The sequence below is a fragment of the Camarhynchus parvulus genome, chromosome 3 (assembly GCF_901933205.1).
Source record: "Camarhynchus parvulus chromosome 3, STF_HiC, whole genome shotgun sequence".
Lineage (NCBI taxonomy): Eukaryota > Metazoa > Chordata > Aves > Passeriformes > Thraupidae > Camarhynchus > Camarhynchus parvulus.
This window is the reverse complement of record NC_044573.1, coordinates 38,821,788-38,840,267: the sequence shown is the minus strand read 5'-3', so window position 1 is coordinate 38,840,267 and position 18,480 is coordinate 38,821,788. Positions and strand designations below refer to the sequence as shown.

The following is an 18,480-nucleotide window of genomic DNA, read 5'->3' as shown; positions in this document are numbered from 1 at the left end:
CAAGAATTTGAACTTGATGGAGGGCTTTAAGATTGTCCCTTTAGAAGTCCATGCCAGGTGCCTGTCTCCCTGTCCTCAGCTGGTAGGGTGGCTGTGTGCAGGGTTGCCAAGTGAACATCCACTTTCCTGGGAGAAGTGTTCAGTAACTGGCACAATTCAAGTGACTCCATCGGACCCCAGGTGTGTCCAGCAGCATGACCAGTCTGGTCTCCACCAGGGTGGCTTGGTCCAGTCTTATTTTTCTTATTTGGGAGTGAATTGGTACTGTGCTTGTATTGTGCTGTTTCCCATGTACAGAGAGGTGCTGTGAAATGATGTGATTTGAGGTAACAGGCCTGGCAGATTTGTTTATGTGTGGCTTCCATCTCAGCCATCCCCATGTCTCCTTATCTTTACTGATACGATACCAAATTTAAATTGCAACTACCCAACCAACATGATTTTCTGTTCAGACATGTTTTCATTTAACTAGGAGAGTCACCAAGTTAAAGTTTTTAAAGTCACCAAGTCAATGTATTTCTAACAGTTCAAAGTTATTTTAATTTTGCAAACACTTCCTCAGAATTTTTGCTTCAAAAATGCATCATGCTTTTTGTACATAATTCTTCAGTTTTTGTCTTAGGATGTTTTTGAAAAACAACATGATGAAAATAGAATTTGAAAACAGGAATGAAACAAGTTTTTACAGCATCTTTAAAAGATTTTTTATAAAGCTGCAGCTCAGAAACTGTTCTCAAAACATGCTTGATAACAAAAATCTAGTTCTAGTTTTATATATCTATATCAGTGTATCTCAAGCAACTTTTGTAATTAAATCCAAGACAGTTAAATAAAATTTCCATCAGATTCTTAGTTGAATACAACATTCTTTCCAATAAGTAGATGCTTCAAATTAAAAATGAAACAGGAATAAGTCTAGTAGCTGTGAAAGAGTGATCTAACATTAAAGTTGAGCTGGAGTTCCTCAAAAAGGAATGTCTTTATTTTGGCATTATCCAAGTAACTGGGATAACTGGATGCCTGTAGCTCCAGTATTAAACACATGCATGCTATTTGACATGCAGGTAGTCTGAGACATTCATGGAGAGGTGATTGTCATTAAAAGCATAAGCTGTTATTTTCTAGATGTCTTTTGGTTTTCTTTCACTCATCCTAAATGGTCTCTTATTCTGGTTGATCCCTAGAAGTATGACATAATTTACATTTAGTGGCATTGCAAGCACTAATTTCACTGTTTATTTCCTGAAATACTGGGCCTGACATTTTTGGACCTAGAGAAACCAGTTTCACTGTGTGTTCTACTTATAAGATTAAAGTACTTTTTCTAGGCAAATACTGCCTTCCTCTAGGATTACTGTAATTGATGGCTGTGTCCACTGGATTTGTGGAGATGGCTATTTTCAGAATGTTTGCAGGTAATGACTGTTCTCTGACTTGTTAATCTCTTCTCTTCTGATTATCTGAGCAGATGTTGCTTAACCCCCAAAATAGGTAGGACCACTAAAAGCAACAAACCATGCAAGTCAGGGAAAAAATCTGCATCAAAATGTGGGGAAGCTGCTGTCAGTTAGCAAGGGAAAGGAAGCCACAATGAAGACAGGGAAGGTAAAAAGAAATGTTGAAACTGTATTTTTTATGAAACTGTATTTTTTTTGGAATGGCAGACTTTGGTTTTGAGTGAATACTCAAAAGGTAGTTTGGTAGTACTCAAAAGGTAGGAGGCACTTTCTGGACACAGGAAGGGATTATCTACTTGTGTGGTGGTCTGAGGCATGTGCTTCTCCGTGCTTCTGCCAGTGGTGTAAATGATGAGTTTCCAAAGTGTGGGTACCTACAGCTTGTCTTAGCTCTCCACATCTGGGTGCTCTTGCATCCACCAGAAAGAAACAATTTGGAGTTCTTCCAGAGATGTGTTGAGCATACAATTGTGCCAGCAGAAATGGGACTGGAGAATTGAGGCAGCTGAGTCCTCTGACAGTTCTAATGAGCCACTGTTTGACCTATTGGAGCCAGAACATCCTATGCCTGCAGGTAGCTCCCTGCCAAACCCACTGGAGACCCTCCCACCTAGTTAGGGTATGCTGAATCTAGTGGGAATGACCTCTCTTGGTGGCATTTCAGGCTGAGCCAGCAAGGGTTGAGTCAAGATTAAACAGAGAGGAGCTGTGTGGAAATGTCCCAGGGCAAAGCTGGCCTGGGCATTGCATTGCCAGCTCTGATGATGGAACCCATCAGCATTCCCATACAGTTCTGTAAGCATCAGCAAGCTCTAAACAGCTCGGTGGTTAGAAATGGGCCAGTTCATTTCCATTAACCTAAAAACAGCTTTTAGTGTTTGTTGTACTTTTGAACCTGAAGTAAAGCATTAATACCTGCTGGTACAAGCTCTGGAGATTTAGAAACATAAATTGTACAGACCATTAAATTAAAATAAAGCAATTACATCAGTGTTGCCTTATGATAGGTATGGGAAATGAGGAAATTTGGCCTCTGTTTCTGGTCCTGTCAAATTGACTGTGTGACCATAGGCAAGCAGCTTAACCTCACAGCATCTGAGGTTAATACTTACCCAACTTGCAGGGTTTTCTGAGGCTAGATTAATGTTTCTGTTGTTTCTTTGGCATCCTGAAATGGATGGTGTTTGCAGTGCATATGCTGTTGATAATAGCATGAAACAAATGAATTGTAAATTACTTTTTCATTTGTTATAGGTGAGAAAGGCAGAACTCCTGGCCCGTGTTTTAACATTTTGAAGAACTCTGCAATGATTTGATAAAAATAATTGCAGACAGTCAAGCAAGTAAATTTATATAACAATTTTTTGTTTGTTTGTTTTTAGGCATGTGATTAATCCCAGGTTTTTGATGACCCAGATTAGGTCATCATTGCATTTACTTCAGCAATGCAGTAATACAGAAACTTTCCAATGGAAAATTATAGCAATGGATTCCCTGAGGAAAGAAATTTACAAAGCAGCCATTTCTATGGCAGTCAAAAGGAAACCATCAATTTTTCATTGCTTAATAGATGCAGCTCCAAATTGCAAAACTCATCTTCTTTCAGTGTAAGTGGTTTTGGGGCCTTTGGCATTAGTGGTCAGTGGAGTAAATCCTGTATGTGGATTGTTGAAATGTTTTTTCAGTGGCAACAGAAACTCTCAAGGGAATTTAATTTCTCTTTCACAAAGAGAGAAAGGAAGATGAGGGGACATTGCAGGACTAATGCACTGCTGGGCTGTTCCTCAGGCAGATACCTTATGCATTATAAACAAAGGTTTTATATTCACCCTCTATAGTCAAGCGGTTCTATTTGGCAAATCATTTTGCACTGAATTACTGAAGGTTCTGAGTCTGTCATAAACCAGGTGAACCATGCAGCTTCTCATTCAGCTTTCAGCTGAATTACTGGATTTTATAGAGCTCTATATTATTGAAAGATTTTTGTATAGTTTGCCATGTCTACTGGCATCTTTCACAAGGACTTTTCAAATCTGGATGAAAACCTAGATTTTCTTAGTCATTTCCTTTATAAATATAGTTTTTTTGTTGTTGTTTAAGTAATCATATGTTCAGACCTGTATCACTTAAAGGAAAGTTTCTTTAAATACCTAGGCCATTTTTAATCCAGTTTGTTTTGTTGTTTTGTTTTGTTTTCTTAATGGCCATTCTTTGCAAAGCATTCTATTCTATTACTGAGGTTTTTCACACTGAGGAGTGCCAAAATATAAATGGATATGGTTCTGGAGGTCTTCTGAGGGGGCTGGTGTATCAGGAGCTGTGGGAATTCTCCCTTGCAGATTTTCATGTCAGGGATACTTTGTCCAAGCAAGGTGACACCTTTTAAATACCAAAGAGTTAGCATTTAGTTCAGAGATGATTTGCATTCAGAAGGAAGATAAGCTGGTACAATTCTAGGTTTTCATTCTGCTCCTTTTTACAACAAGAGGTGAAATAACACAACATTATCTGGTTGTTTAGTCAAGCAACGAGTTAAGTAAAAACCTAGTTCCTCAAACTTTTATTTCTTCATCAATACAGTGAAGTCACACTGTTGAAAAGCCACAATTAGGATCTGATAATTTACTATTTCTCAAATAGCTTTTAAACACCAAGTGATGAATCTGCTCTTCATTCCTGACTTTTCTTCATGGAGTGATGCTATTTATGTGTTTTGATGATGCTCTGAAGTCTGTAGGAAGTCCTTTGATGGTCGAGCCAGTATTTTGTTAACAGGATGTTTCCATCTTCTTTTACTGCTTTAAACTTACCAAAAACAAATTTAGAAACTCTCCCTGTTTATAAAGGAGATGACAGTGCTAGCTGATTAAAAGGGGCATAATTTGTTGCCCCACTTATCTCGTGGTGTTGATTAACTGCAACAGATATTGATGCCAAATTCACTTTTTATATGAGTTAGTTTGGCACATATGCATGACAGTTCTTCCTCTTGTACCATCATTAGCAGACTCTAACTGGCATTTTGCCACTGGGGAAAAGGAGAATTGTTTTCACTTAGTGTGCATCTTGTGTTCACCATCTGTATCCTCTGTTTTTAGGGTCTGATCCTGCAAAAGTATTACAAGAACAGTTAGTTCTCCAACATTTCCTAATGTTGCTGGCAATTAATTATGCCTTTTTATAAAGAGAGGGGTTTTTAAGAGCTGGGGCTTATATTTGTAAGGTGGATTCTGAATATCTCTTAAAAATCTTGTAATGGTCACCATTTGTTAATAGGATTTGTTGTATTTACAGCCACGTGGAGATCATTGTGGGTTCTTGAAAAAAACACAACAAAAGAGTGTAATATCATATGGGACAGAATAAAAAAGAGGCAGCTGAAGGGTGCTAGGACACAGGTTAGTAACACATAAGTGGCATCTTTTCTGGTGTTTTTCTGCCCTTCCCAGGGAAGGATATTCCCCGTGTCTAACCTGAATTTTTCATGCTGTAGTTAGGTTTATTGCCCCTGTGTCCACAGTATAATTTAGGTTTGATACAGGTCTCCAGTCTTGCACAATGGACAAAATACTGCAGGTTGACATTATAACAGACTTGGTTTAGGGCTTGGGTTTCCATGCACACATTAGATGGTGGAAAACAGCTTTTGTTTAGGCCAGCAGTGTTATCCCCAAGTCCCAGGGTGGCCTGGGAGGGAGTTGCAAGACCAAGTCTGAGAGCCACCCAAGTACCTGTCTGCAATGTTCATGTGGGTTACTAACTTGTTTCTTACCTTTGCTCAGAATTTCTGTGGCCTTTACCCTGCAGTGTTGAGCAGTTGTGTGGCTGTGACAGGCTGGGAGATTGCCAGCTCTGCTCAGTGTGACTTGCCACAACCCAAACCCTTCTGCCCTCACTTTGGGGGCTCACTGCTGGAATGTGCCCTGAGTGTTTTGCCTTACCTGTCCCAGAGCTGGCCACAAGTATGAAACATCCTGGCTCCTTCCATTACATCTTGTGTGAGCTGCCGCCTCGCTCACCCATGGCTCACTTTCAAATTGGGATTTAAAAGACTCCGTATAATTTCCCAAGAGCAGAGCAGCTGGAGACCTTCCTGAGGCAATGCCTCTCTGGGTGTGAGGAGCTGAGGATGGGCTGAAGGGCAGCAGCTCTGCTCATGTCCCCATCATGCCCTTCGTGATGCTGGTGTGGATCCCAGGAATCTGCAGCTGCGTCCCCCCCCTGTTCCTGCCCAGCCCAACCCTGCGCTCCTCTTGGCACTCTCCCAGACTTAGCTTACCACCCAAAGATTTATGACTGGGTGACTGGAAGGCAGGCAGGAGGTTTCCATCTGGGGTGGGTAGTAACTTGGTTTGCTTCATGATGGAGAAGAAAATACTGAAAGGGATTATCCTTTCATGAGTGACTTCTGAGGGAGAGAGATTCAGTAGCTAACTTGGCTGATAGGTGCTGTTTAGTGTGCAATGGACTCCTTAGGTCTTCAGATGAACTTCTGCAAAAAAAAAAAAAAAGGGAAAAAAATTCTTCTGATTTTGCTCCAGATAAAGTCCAGCATATTCATATGGATATACATCATATACTTTTTTCCTTGTTAATAATGGGAATAATGTTGTGCACTTTCTATAATATTTATTTGTATTTGTTATACATTACCCTGGGTCAATTTGCAGCATGTGTGTTAAAGACTGTTAGATTCTTCTGCTCTCTGCAGTTCCAGGAATCTTAGTTATAGCTGCACCTAATCAACCTTCAGTGTCCTTAAAACATACAGTTACAGCTTGTTGGCATAGCAGTTGGTACAAAGATGAGAAGCTGATATGAATTTTTTGTTTCTCTTTACTCTTAACCTCCAGATGAAGGCTATTTACACAGCAGTGTTATATGTCACCCAGCTTCACTTGCTACTTCATAGACCTGGAAGTTCAGATATTGCAGCTATGCAGAACTATAATTCTAATGTTACTTGACTTTTTAGATGGTTTCAGTGACATAGTTTAGTTCAGACTCACTGATGACATTCATGTGTATCTCACAAGCATAAGGAGTTCTATGAAGACGAAAGATTTTGGTATTGACCTGTACAAAAAAGTTTCAGTTGTAAATTCTGGATAAAATTCAAAGACAGCAGATGACAATTTACTCAGCCTTTGTGGGTAAAGAAACATTCTGAACGTTGAAAACAAATCAGAAAAAGCACAGTCCAAAAATAATGTTTTTTGGACAACTGAGCTTTTAACAAAGTGAGCTGGAACTATGCTTTGGCATAGCTGGACCCTGCAGTGTAGTCAGCAAGAAAAAAAGATTGCTTTTAAATGCAAATAAATTTGAGAATACAGAGCAAAATTTATGGCAAATTCATAATCAGCTTTTCACTGTGTTTTACATTAAAGAGTTTTTTCCTTACCATATTGTCTTAAATTGCAGAAACTTTACCTCCCATGATGTCTTTGAAACACTTTGGAATTACTCTCCTTTTATGACAAAATGGAGAAAACAAATGAGGATTGGACTTGTGTGTTTGATTAAACACTTCTTTAAAGTAACACTTTTGTGTGGTTTCAGCTTTCCTCTTTGGCTTTCACTTGTCATCTTCTGGTTGTGTTCTCTATTTTTCCTTTGTCCATAATATTAATTTCAGCTTCCTGTCATTACTGGTTGATTGAATTACTTCACTTACCACTCAGTTGTCTTCTTGCTGTTGTTTATAAAACATCACTATGGTTACATGTGATACAGGTATGGTTGGCTGGCAAGGGTTGTAAGTCTCACTATAAAGGCTATAATATACTGTGGCCACAATTTTCTAGGACTCCCTGAGAAGCCTAATAAATGCCTTATCTGTAAAGGAACAGGAGTAGTTGTTGCTTGGTGTCCTGTGTTTCATACACAATTACTGAATTCAAGTGGTTTTCAAATTTTTTATGTAGCAAAAAAATTACTGGGGATTATAATGTGTCATCAGATTCTTCTTCAGAATTCTGTCTCCCAGCTTCATTAATGATTTTACTGATATTGCAGCCCAGTGGAGCCAGCTGGTGATTCTGAGTTTCAATGGGATAGCATCCACCATATGGAGCACCAAAAATAATTTTTATTTTATTAGCCTTATATTTAAAAAAAATGAGTAACACCTGTGTAAAGTGTGGCACTGTATTTTGATGTTCATTTTTCTTTTTTCAGGTTACTAATAGAAGCTGTATCCAAAATGAATGTTTTAAAGTCGAATAGGAAGAACTCATTTAACCTGTTCAGTTTTCTCTGAATGGCAGGTTAGTCTCTTCCAGGACTCCCAGACAGCTCTGTGGCTGCTCTGAGCATAGAAACCATCTCACAGTTTACTGTATAGTAACCTTTAACTTCTGCAGCTCGCTGGGGATAAACTTGTGAGAGAGGTCGTGATGTTGCACTGCAAAGATCTTTTTCTGTGCTCTGGACTTTTTGTAGGTACAGTTCTGTAATCACTTGAGAGCAAACATGTAATTTCAGTAAGACACCAGATATAAGTTTGTCTTCTCTTTCCACCTTCTCCCTTTACAGTGTGCAGCAAACTGATTATCAGTAAAGCCATTTGGATTATCTTTTATTAAAAAAAATCACAAAACAAAACAACAAAGCCTTTACCAGTTAAGATGCCATGTAAATTTGTTTTTACAGTTTTGAACGAGAACAGAAAAATATTGAAATAGCTGCAGATCAGTGAAAACTATCTAGCAGGAACTTGGTAATCTCCATTTGACCTTTTTCTTTCTTGTGTATATGTTAAAAAAAATACTTGTAGAATGGAGGCTAAAGCAATAAATTTGATATATTCAATATTTTAAAACCCCAGAAGCTTCTGCATAGAAATGGATTAAACAGAAAGAGCTCCTTTCCACTGCCTTCCTTCATCATCATCATCATCATATACCTTTGTTTTTAGTAGGGTTTGTGAATTAGGTGGCTGAAGATAAGAACCAGGACCACTTGATGTAAATGTCCCTTTACACAGCTGGGCGAGTAAAAGAGCTGCAGGGCAGGTGAAAGCCAAGCCTCATAGTCTGCAGGAACGTGGTGATGAGCACTGCAGCTGGGCTCAGCTTTCAGTTGGCTTGGCAGTTTTCTAAGTGATGCCAGGTGATCTAAAGGGTCAAATGGGACAAGGACTGAGCAAGTAAGTAAAATTTATTTTGAATTAAGAGAGTGAAGGCACTGGTTTTTCCCACACCTGTTGAAGTTTCTCCCTGTGTAAAAGTTTGGCATGATATCTGACACAGGATTATTGTAGGTTTGCTTCCAGTTTCATAGCCAAGAGCCCTGATTTCCCTGACTTGTGGTGGCAGATCATGACAGTAGCCACAGAGGGTAAGAATGTCTCTGCAGAAGGATATTGCAGTAGTTTGCACAAATATACATCAGGCCAGAAAAATGAAACTATGAGAGCATCATGCATTGCCTGCTGGAGACTGTAGAAAATCCATGGTTAAAATAATGGGTTGATCAAAAGCTGGCCTAGAAATATCCAGTATAATGCAGAGTATGTCTTTTGCAAAGTGCACATGCTCCATCTAATGCTAAAGTAGTCATTGAGGAATGAGGGAAGGAAGAATTAATATAAATCTGAGCTAATTAGCATAGACTTCCTTTACAGTCAGCAGAAAGAGGCAAGCTTAATAAAAGAAAAGCCTAAAAGCACCCATTCTTTTGTCAGCTGCACAGAAGTTTAGACAGCTAACTCAGAGTTTGGCTGTTGAACAGAGTTCAGATATATGTTCGGATTAATCCTGCTCTGGTAATCATTTTCAGTAGACTGTGGATCAGCTTTGACTAAAGTTTTGCTGCTGTGACACTGCCATGATAAGTTTGTCAAGATCCTGGTCAGCTGACAACCAACTAACTTACCCCCCCTTCCCCCCCGTTTTGTTATACAAAATCACCTTATCCATTGTCAATCTCTGCAAAACAGATTGGTGCAGCAGTTTGACCTCTTTGAAATAAGAGAGTCTTCTAAACAGTGCTACAAAGGTGTTCTTTGCATCCAGATGGATTTTTTGTGTTTTGTTTGTTCTTTTTCTCAAAATACATATCTTTTCAGTCAGTGTGTGTACATAATGTATGCTTCTGTTTAGTACAGTAATTGTAAACAATTATTCCCTTCACAGAAAAGAGGATGTGTGATAACTATTTAGCAGCTTCTTCCTTGGAGATTGACTGTGTGAATCTTTGAGGGGCATGACCTAAACTAGAGGTTTCTTAGTAGTTAAAAAAAACCCACGAAATGTTACGGGCCTTTTCCTAGGCCAAATTTTCAGTAGACTGCTGAAACTCTGTTTAAGAAGTGCTTGTGCATGGTAATAGTCCTTAGTCCCTGAAATATGAATGTCTGCAAATAATGACCTAACAGCTCTTAGCTGTGGTTATAATAAAAGTATACAGCTGAAGAGATAAGTTTTAGCATCCCTTGCTAAATATTTGTCCATGAAACTGGAGCCAGCATGAGATGAAGTATTTTCAGGTACTTTGTGTAACTTTTTTTTTTATTTTATCTGTGTGTTTTTGTATAACTTAAAAATTTGAAGCTGGAATCTACATAAATAAGCAGAGTCTGGATCGACTGCATTCATACTGTGTTTTGGAGGCCCACTTGAGTTACTGGAGGAGGCTGTATGGCCAAGGCCATTAACCAACTGTGCAGCAAAGCACCTCTGGTCCCCATCAAGTTCTCACCCTTTGGTTTGGGAGCAGTTTTGAGTGTGCCAGGACTGCTTACCAGCTTCCCCATCACATCACTCCAGTACATACATGCATGCCTGTACTTTCTCCTCATCCCAGGAAGACCGTTAGGTATTTAAATTGGATTAAGGGTAAAATTTGTATTTCTAGTCATTTAATATTGCAGCTCTTCTCTTGTTTTAATTCTCTGTTGGCATAGGCACAAGCCGATTGCCCTTGTCTAATGTCCTTTTTGATACCTCCTTTTCTCTCTGGCCTCCAAATCTTATTCCTCTGTCCATGTTGCTAAATTTGTCATATCATCTTGTAAAATTTCCTTTTTGCCATCTTCTCTCTGCCTCATTCAGCTGCTTCAGCCTCTCTCCTTCAATGCCTTCACTGATCCTCGATGTTGTGAACAGCAGCATTAAAACTAATTTGTATTTGCTTTGATTCCATAATGACCTCACATTAGTCCATTTCCCTGTTAATACTCTGCCTGCAAAATGCCACTGGGATAATGAACGTCATTACGACTCGTTTTTCCCTAACATAATGCCAGCAGGACTCCAGTTTGTGAAGAGCAAGCTGGTTGAACCCTTGGCGGATGCTTGATTTAATTAATGGGAGGACACAAAATGTGCAAGCAGGTCAATATTCCTCTTGGAGAAAAATGATAATTACCAAACCCTATGAGTGATTTGTAAACAGCAGATGGGTATATTTCCTAAACTGACTAATTCAACACTTCAGTAATGCGATTATCTCTTATTACAGCCTTTTGTCGACTCTGCCTCACATTTCAAGATGAAACCTGGTATTTTTCCTTTAGTATGCATATTAAAGATGATTCAGTTCTTTAAAATCACCATCCAAATGCCCAAGGGCTTTGTATTTTCTACTTACTGTGTTGTGGTGCCGTTTACACTGCTGTGGTGGGCAGTGTTTTATTTGGATAATGAAACAGTGAGGAAGTGGTTCAAAATATGTTTTGCTTAAGCAGTTTATCTTCCTAGTGCAGCTGGAGTTTTTATTTCACACTCAAATGCACTAGTAAAACATCAGGCACCTTTTTTTTTTTCTAGTCTGTGAAGCAGCTGAGTATAGCAATAAGAGAATTGGAGTAATTTAGCAAGTATTTATATTTCTTGAATAGTACACACCTTTTTACCATACAGACCTTTAACATACAGACCATTTTTTCTGTCTTCCTTCTTTTTCAAGCCCAGTATCATAGTACCTGAACATTTGGTGTCTTTCCAGTGCCTAAGCACACGAAAGAGGAAGATGGCCTTATCTGCATTTCACAGATGGGAAGGTGGGACACAGGGGTGTGGGGGCTACCTGTGTTCTGGAAGTGCACGGGGCAGAGGTTGCCATCACATGAGGACTGTCCCCTTAGGGCTTTCCTGTGAGTGCTGATGCACTGCAGCAGGGCCAGGAGCTCTGGTGAGTGGCTGCACTGGTTGTGGGTGGGGGCATCCGTGGGGGGGTCTCTGGCAGGAGTCACCCAAGCGACTCACTGTTTGTTCAGACCAGAGTGCACAGGGAACAACACTGACCTGGGAACCAGCCCTCAGCTATGTTATAACGTAATTATTTTTCAATGCAGTCGTGTATATTGGCCCCTACCACTGCATGTAGCCCTGTTCAGGTTCCTGTTCATAACCCTGTTCAGAGGGGACGTAGAATCATCATAAGGAAACCAGAATACTTACCCTTCTAAGAGGCATGTTTTCTGCATGGAAGAGTAGCAGTTCTTCTTTTGCCTATTCACCAGCAGAAACAATCAACAATGGACCTTACAGCTCTTTGGAGTTGTAGAGACTAATGGCGCACTTGGCAGCCATGCCAAGAGGGATGTTGGTGAAAATGTTCCTGCTCTTATTTACTGTAGAAAGAGCAATATTGCTGAGTTCTTTGTCCTTTAATGGTGTGACTCATTTTGAGATGGTTTTTGGTAAAGTTCACAGATGTATTTGAGTATTTGTAGAGAGCTGCCGTATGAGTAAGGCTGGCCAACTGTTTGTATTTTTTTTTGGGACCAGATGGTTCTGCTTTTTAACCCCTTGCTTTAACATTTTTTTAGGCACTCTTTCTACTCACCACTCCTCAAAAACTATTTCAGTTTGTGTAAGAAATAACATAATAATTAGAGTTACTCTGGCTAATGATTTGTGTCCAGGGTTAAAAGTTAGACCAAGAGTTGGTGTCTCCCTCCCTCCTCTACTCAGTGCATATCTGCACTTGGAATAGGCCACAAGTTACAGGAGTTCTCCTCATGTAACTTCACAGTCACAGTGTTCTATGTATTTGTCCTAGTCAGGGACTGGGTCTGTGAAGATGCTACAGTCATTAGATAAAGAGCACCAGACTTCAAAACGGTTCAATCTGAGCTGAAGAAGAATTCAATTGGAGGCTGCCTGGTATCTCGTGTATACTGGATACATTGGAGATAATTTGTCTGTCCATTACTGCAGTATGAGAATGCCAGTTTTTTTCTGTGTCAATTCTCATGGCGTTCTCACAAGACAGCAAAAAGCAACTATCCTTATTTTTCGAGTTAGAGAGGAAGTAGAAAAAGTGCCTAATTTCCTGAGCTGCAAAATCCTGATCAGTGGACTATTTCCAGCACTTTAGAGTATTTTTTAATTGTCTAGAAGTTTCAAGAGTATAAATTCTTTTGAAAAAGTCTTCCATTTCAATAGAAGTTTCATAGCATTTTTCAGCAAACATCTCTCTTGAAAAGGTACTAAAAATCTGGCCACAATACTTCTCTATTTAAGTGTGTTTCAAAATCAAATGATAAACAGGAATTCATCTCATGCAACTGCAGAAGCCCCCAACTCAGCAAGCTATCTTAGGCTTCCTTCATAGTCATCAGACAGAAGTGTGCACTTTTTAGGATGTGATTTCTTTTAAGGATGTGATCTCTTTTAATCATGGATTCCCAGCTTCTCTCTATTGACTGCAAAGTAAACCTAGTTCAAAATGTTGTCTCCTGTGCTATAAATGCTTGCATTTATTTAGCTGAATTCAGCCTTAAGTGATTCATCAAAGACACACAGGATGCTTTATAGCACAAAAGATTTTACCCAAATCTCCCGAATACTCAAGCCTCCACCTCATGGACTTCACTAATCTATCCAGGAGATTGTATTCACTGCCTTTGCTGTCTGTTAGTCATCTCTTTCCATTTAGTTTGTTGGACTTCAGCTGAACCCCAGCTGTACAGTCATGTAGTAGGGAGAAGAAACTAAAAATGTAGGATAAAAAAATTGAGCTGGAGAGTAGTGCTAAAGCATTTTAAAGACAGCTTAGTAGTTACCCCCTCTAGAAAAAGGTCTGCTGAATTTAACAGCTGATTTCCACAGAAATTTCTCTTAAAGTTTGTGTTTTCCACAGTAATGACATGCTTGTTGGAATTCCAAATTGAAGATAACACATTCTATTCCCCTTTATGAAAGATCTGGGAAAGAAATCCCAATCTCTCTTAAAATTTAAATGTATTATTTAACTCCATATTACCTTTTGAGAAGATAGGTAAGCATAAGCTGGAAAGCCAAATACAGACCTGGCACAATGTCCAGCGAATTCAGTGTGAGTTCCACATGCTTCTTTAAGGGCTCAGTAATTTCAATTCATTGTTGTTAAAGCAAATGTTTATTTGTCAGTAGAGAACAAAGCAATGAGGCCCATTTATGGCATTATTGCTGTTTACATCTTTCCAGGTGACAGTAGAGGCCAGAATTTGGATTATAACCCATTTAAAATAGACAGTTGCTTTTTCAATTTTTACTCCAGCTGCTGGGGCCTGGCTTGGGAAGAGGATAATGAAAATGCTCCTATACTTTTTTCTTTAATGTAGATACTTGTCCTCAAAGAACTAAATGCAGGCCAGCAATTCATTTCCTGCCCTGGGCAGCATTTGAATAGCCTATTATGTCTGTGACACAAATTACTCTCCTGTTGGCCGAGCTAGATTAGAAACTGTGAAACAGAGGTAGAAACCTGGCCTCATCTTTATCAGACACATCCTGTCCTAACTATTCTCATATCACGGTTTTAAAACATGCGTTCTTAATGAATCGTATTGTTTTGAGATGTTGTGTTGCCCCTGATACTTGGTAGTTAAATGATTGTGATTTGGGTTTATAGTAGGTGGTAACCTGCCAAACTGGAAGATTGGTAACAAAATAAAGTCTGTATCCTGAGCATATGGTGTAGACAAATAATGATTACCTTGAGCAACAGTAAAATGTTTTCTGAGTTATCATTATTTCTTATGTCCTCCTGCCGCATTTTTGTTGATTTCTTCATTGACCTCAGATCCTAAAGCACACAAGCCTAAAGGGTGTAAAACTTGCACATCAAAAGTGCACATATTTTTGTTGGAAAATGAAGCTTACACCAGCCTTGGTCCTCTGCAACTGAGGAGATCACCAGACAAGGAATAAAACTGGGACTCCTCTCTTGCTGATTTTTCAAAACAATAATCATATAAAATTAGCACCATTGCTTTTTTGCATATGATATGGTAGCATGCATTTTTCCGTTGGTAAAATTAGCTGATTCTTGGATAATCTCCCCCTCCTGATATTTCAGGAAGTTTTGGTGAGGAAAGTTTTTTTGTGTGTGGGTGAAATATATCTGGCAGTTAAGGTGGTCTCTTTGTTTGGTGACCTTAGCTCTGCTTGTTCAGAAACTAGTTGGGGAGTAGCCAGACAAGATTCCAGAAGCTGTTAAACCTGTCCATTTTCTAGGGGGTGTTTTTCCCATAATGTTTGCTGAGAGGCTGTGTAAGAAGCAAGATAGTAAATTGAAGAGTTGCTCTCCAGGAAGGCCTGCCATTTTGAGTGATGTTTTGTACTCCACTGCCAAATGCCAACCCCTACACTTCTTGATCCTATTCTGACATGAGACAACGGGTTGGGAAGTGTTGTTGCAGTTAGAAGAGTTTTCTGTGGTTGCTCTTAAGCAGCCACTGAGCATTAGTGCCTCTCTTTCTTCAAGGTTGCATGAAGAAGTCTTGGAGCTGAGACCAATGCTACAGGGACCTGTTGCCTTCCAGAAGCACCAAAGCAGATGTGTCTGTGCTATCCACAGTCACAGGGCAAGAAGAGAGACTCTCTTCTCCTATGTCCGAGAGAAAAAGAGATCAAAATTGTCTTTCCATTTTAATAGTGAGTTATTTTATGTCCAAACCTTGTGCCAGCTTTGGAGGAAGCCTTTAAGTGAGTAATGCAGTATAGAACCAGACACAGAATTAGGTCTTTCTTGTATTAACATAGAGAAGCACTCTCCATGCTTCCAGTTTATTGCCCTCCCTTCTCTAGTCTGTCCTGCCTAACCATGTGGTTTCTTCAAGCCACCAAGAACACCCATCTGACTTTTGTCACAGGATGATGTTTTTTGTGTGAACATAAATATTTAGAGAAGTTTACAAAAGATTGAGCTTCATCAAGTCAAGCATTCCTGCTAATGCAGTGTGGGACAAGTCAGCAGGGAGCAGGAGCCTGGGCTGGTGTGCACAGCTGTTGCAAGATCAGACTGTGGAACATTCCCTTTTGATTCTCCCGACTTCACTGATCAAAACCAGTTTTGAAGTTGGCTGGTTGTTTTTTTCCAGAGTGAAATCTTTTCCATCAAAACAGCTTCTTCAGTGTGCAGGCTTTATCTGTATTGTGATTCTCTTGTCTCAGTTTTATGGTTGGTATGCAAATTTCTGATGCAGATAAGGTGCACTTGCTGGATTAGTGAAAAATGAAACTGTATTAGAGAAGTTTCTAGCATGCAACCCAGACCAAAATAGTTGGGAGACCTGCCCAAATATACTTGTGCTTTGACAGTTTGGGTTTCACTCTGATCATCAATACCTGAGAAAAATTATGCCAGATCCTATATTAGCATAATACAGGAGGACTTCAAATGAGAAAATCCCATGTAAGTAAGAATGTTAATAGAGACTATAAGACTGTTTGGTTTGTGCTGAGTTTTTTAGCTGGAAAGGTAAAACAAACAAATAGAAGTTATTCTGTGATTTATGCAGCCAGTAGTTAATAAGATTATAGAAATACATTCAAGACAAATGGGTGCATTTGTGCAAACACACCAGCATGTATTTCCTTTAAAGATCTATGTCCGTCTTCACTCTCAAGCACTGCCAGTTTGGCTTTCTGCTCCAGGGGGAAGTGTATTTACCATACCAGCTAAAATACTATCTACCTCTTGGACAGCTCACAAGTGACACCACTGTGGTGGTGATGGGTGAAAAAACAGCTGTCTGGCATGCTTTTTCTTCAGTGCTGCCTGGCTGCCCCTTTCTAGCAAGGCAACCACAGGAAATCCGCAGGAAATCCTACCTTCCTAGAAAAATATCCTGCTTCCTCCGAAGGGCGCGTGCAACAGCCAGCTCAACTGGACTGTGGGCAAATTGAAGGAGAATAATCTTTGGTAGGAAGTGGCTCAAGCTTCAGCGTTTGAGACACTGAAAACCACAGTGGACAAAAACCAGCTGGTTGGTCTGATCAAGCGTCAGTGATATTTTGGGCAGGACTGTTGAACTAGATGACCCCTAGAAGCCCCTAATATAAAAACCAACGTTTTTATATTTTGATAATCACACAAAAAATCATCAAAAATCCAGCATTTTTCTTCTGTCTTTAAAATCTGTGCTTCTCTGATAAACGTTGCTAGGCCTTGTATTTGGTTCCGTTTTTGGTAAATACTCTTTTTTTCCCCTGAGCTTTTAATTAAAGATGCATATAATTAAAGTACTGTTTTTATTGCATGTTATAAATTATTTATGCTATTCTATGGGAGTGCAAGAAATTTTTAAGCATTCTCCCAGCAAGCTGATTTTTCATCATTGTAATACTTTCAATATATTCCTGTAAATGAACATGTTTCATGAACCTAAAGAGGTTATATTAAATTTAGTAATAGAATGAGAAATATGCTTGGGGTTGTAGGTCTTTGACTTTGATGAGTAGTAAGAATGGGCGAATTGAAACTCACTCATAATTTAAATTGCAAATGTAGCTGCAAGTGACTTCATGGTTCATGCTGGAGTACAAAATATTTGAAAAATTTTATATATAATATCAGAAAGTTATGCTATCTCACACAGCAATTAAAGTAAGAAAAATGCACAGAGAGATCTTGGCAGTTCTGTACTTGGAAATCCTTTAAATCTGCCTGTGAAAGCTGTTCATTGGTTTCACGCATTTCCTTTCAGGCAAACCTTAAACTGTAGGAATTAGGATCAGAAAAAGGAGTTGCTCTGAGATTTTCCATGATTGTTGGTAGCACGCATGAGCTACAGGAAACATTCCAAACCAAGAAGAGGATATAGTCCACTGTTCCAAAGTATGTGAGTGTTAAGAGGCAGGATAGGGAAGAGGAGGGTTGAAACTACAATATAGAAAGTAATCTGGGCAATGCAAACCATGTATCTGGCAAATTACAGCTAGTAGGAAGTGATAGCAATTTTTCTGGAGGAGAAGAAAATCAAAATTATTCTTATTTAGCACAGAATGTGTTTTGTCCAAATGTTTTGGAGGTTTTATGCATTTTTATTTTGAGGATGTTATTTCTGTTTTCTCAACATTAATTTTTGAGAGTGAGAAATAAATGTTATATTTCTAGGTCTTTTAAGGATTTTTTAGGGGGAGAAAGGAAAATTGTAGGAAAAGTCCACATAAAAATGTTTGTGAAATTGCAATTATTTTTGCTGGATGGAGAAATATTCAAACTTATTCCTAAATAAGTAAGTCCCTTCAAACTGGGAAATGATAAAAAAAAGGTTTGTACTGCAAATCCATATTTTTGTTGTGGAGAAGTTAGAACAAGTAGTTTGGGGGAAAAAAAAATATCCAAACAAACCAAAAAGCTCAAATGTAGGTGTACAAAACACTACAGAAATAAAAAGGTGTGTAAGTATTATCTTTCCTTATCTTTGTGTCCTTGAGGAGCAGGTTCTTTCTTCCAGGTTTCTTTTCAGATCAGTGACTTTCTGGGTTGCTGCAAACTCTGTGCAGCCCCCCTGGGTCTCGCGTGACCCAGCTGCTCTCTTTTTAGAGGAGCATGCCAAAATAACATGGAACAAAAACCTGAAGCTAATGCCATATGTCACAGCTTGCCGGATGAAAGTCCTAGTTCCACTGATGTCTTTGAGGAATGTGCATCTAGTGACAGAGGAAAGATTTTCACAAAAGAACCTGGACAAACCCAAAGCATAAAAAACTAATTCTTGAAAGCAACAAAGTGTGTGTCAGTCTTCTCCCACCACCACCTCATTTTATATCTAATCATTAATTTGTTTTCTGTTTAAATG

General features: G+C 39.1%; 1 protein-coding gene across 1 annotated transcript in view; it reads left to right on the top strand.

Annotated features, from left to right (window-relative positions):
- The window catches only part of RPS6KA2 (ribosomal protein S6 kinase A2), a 156,193-nt gene that overhangs the window by 43,722 nt on the left and 93,991 nt on the right, over nucleotides 1-18,480 (top strand). The gene's annotated exons all lie outside the window — the stretch shown is intronic.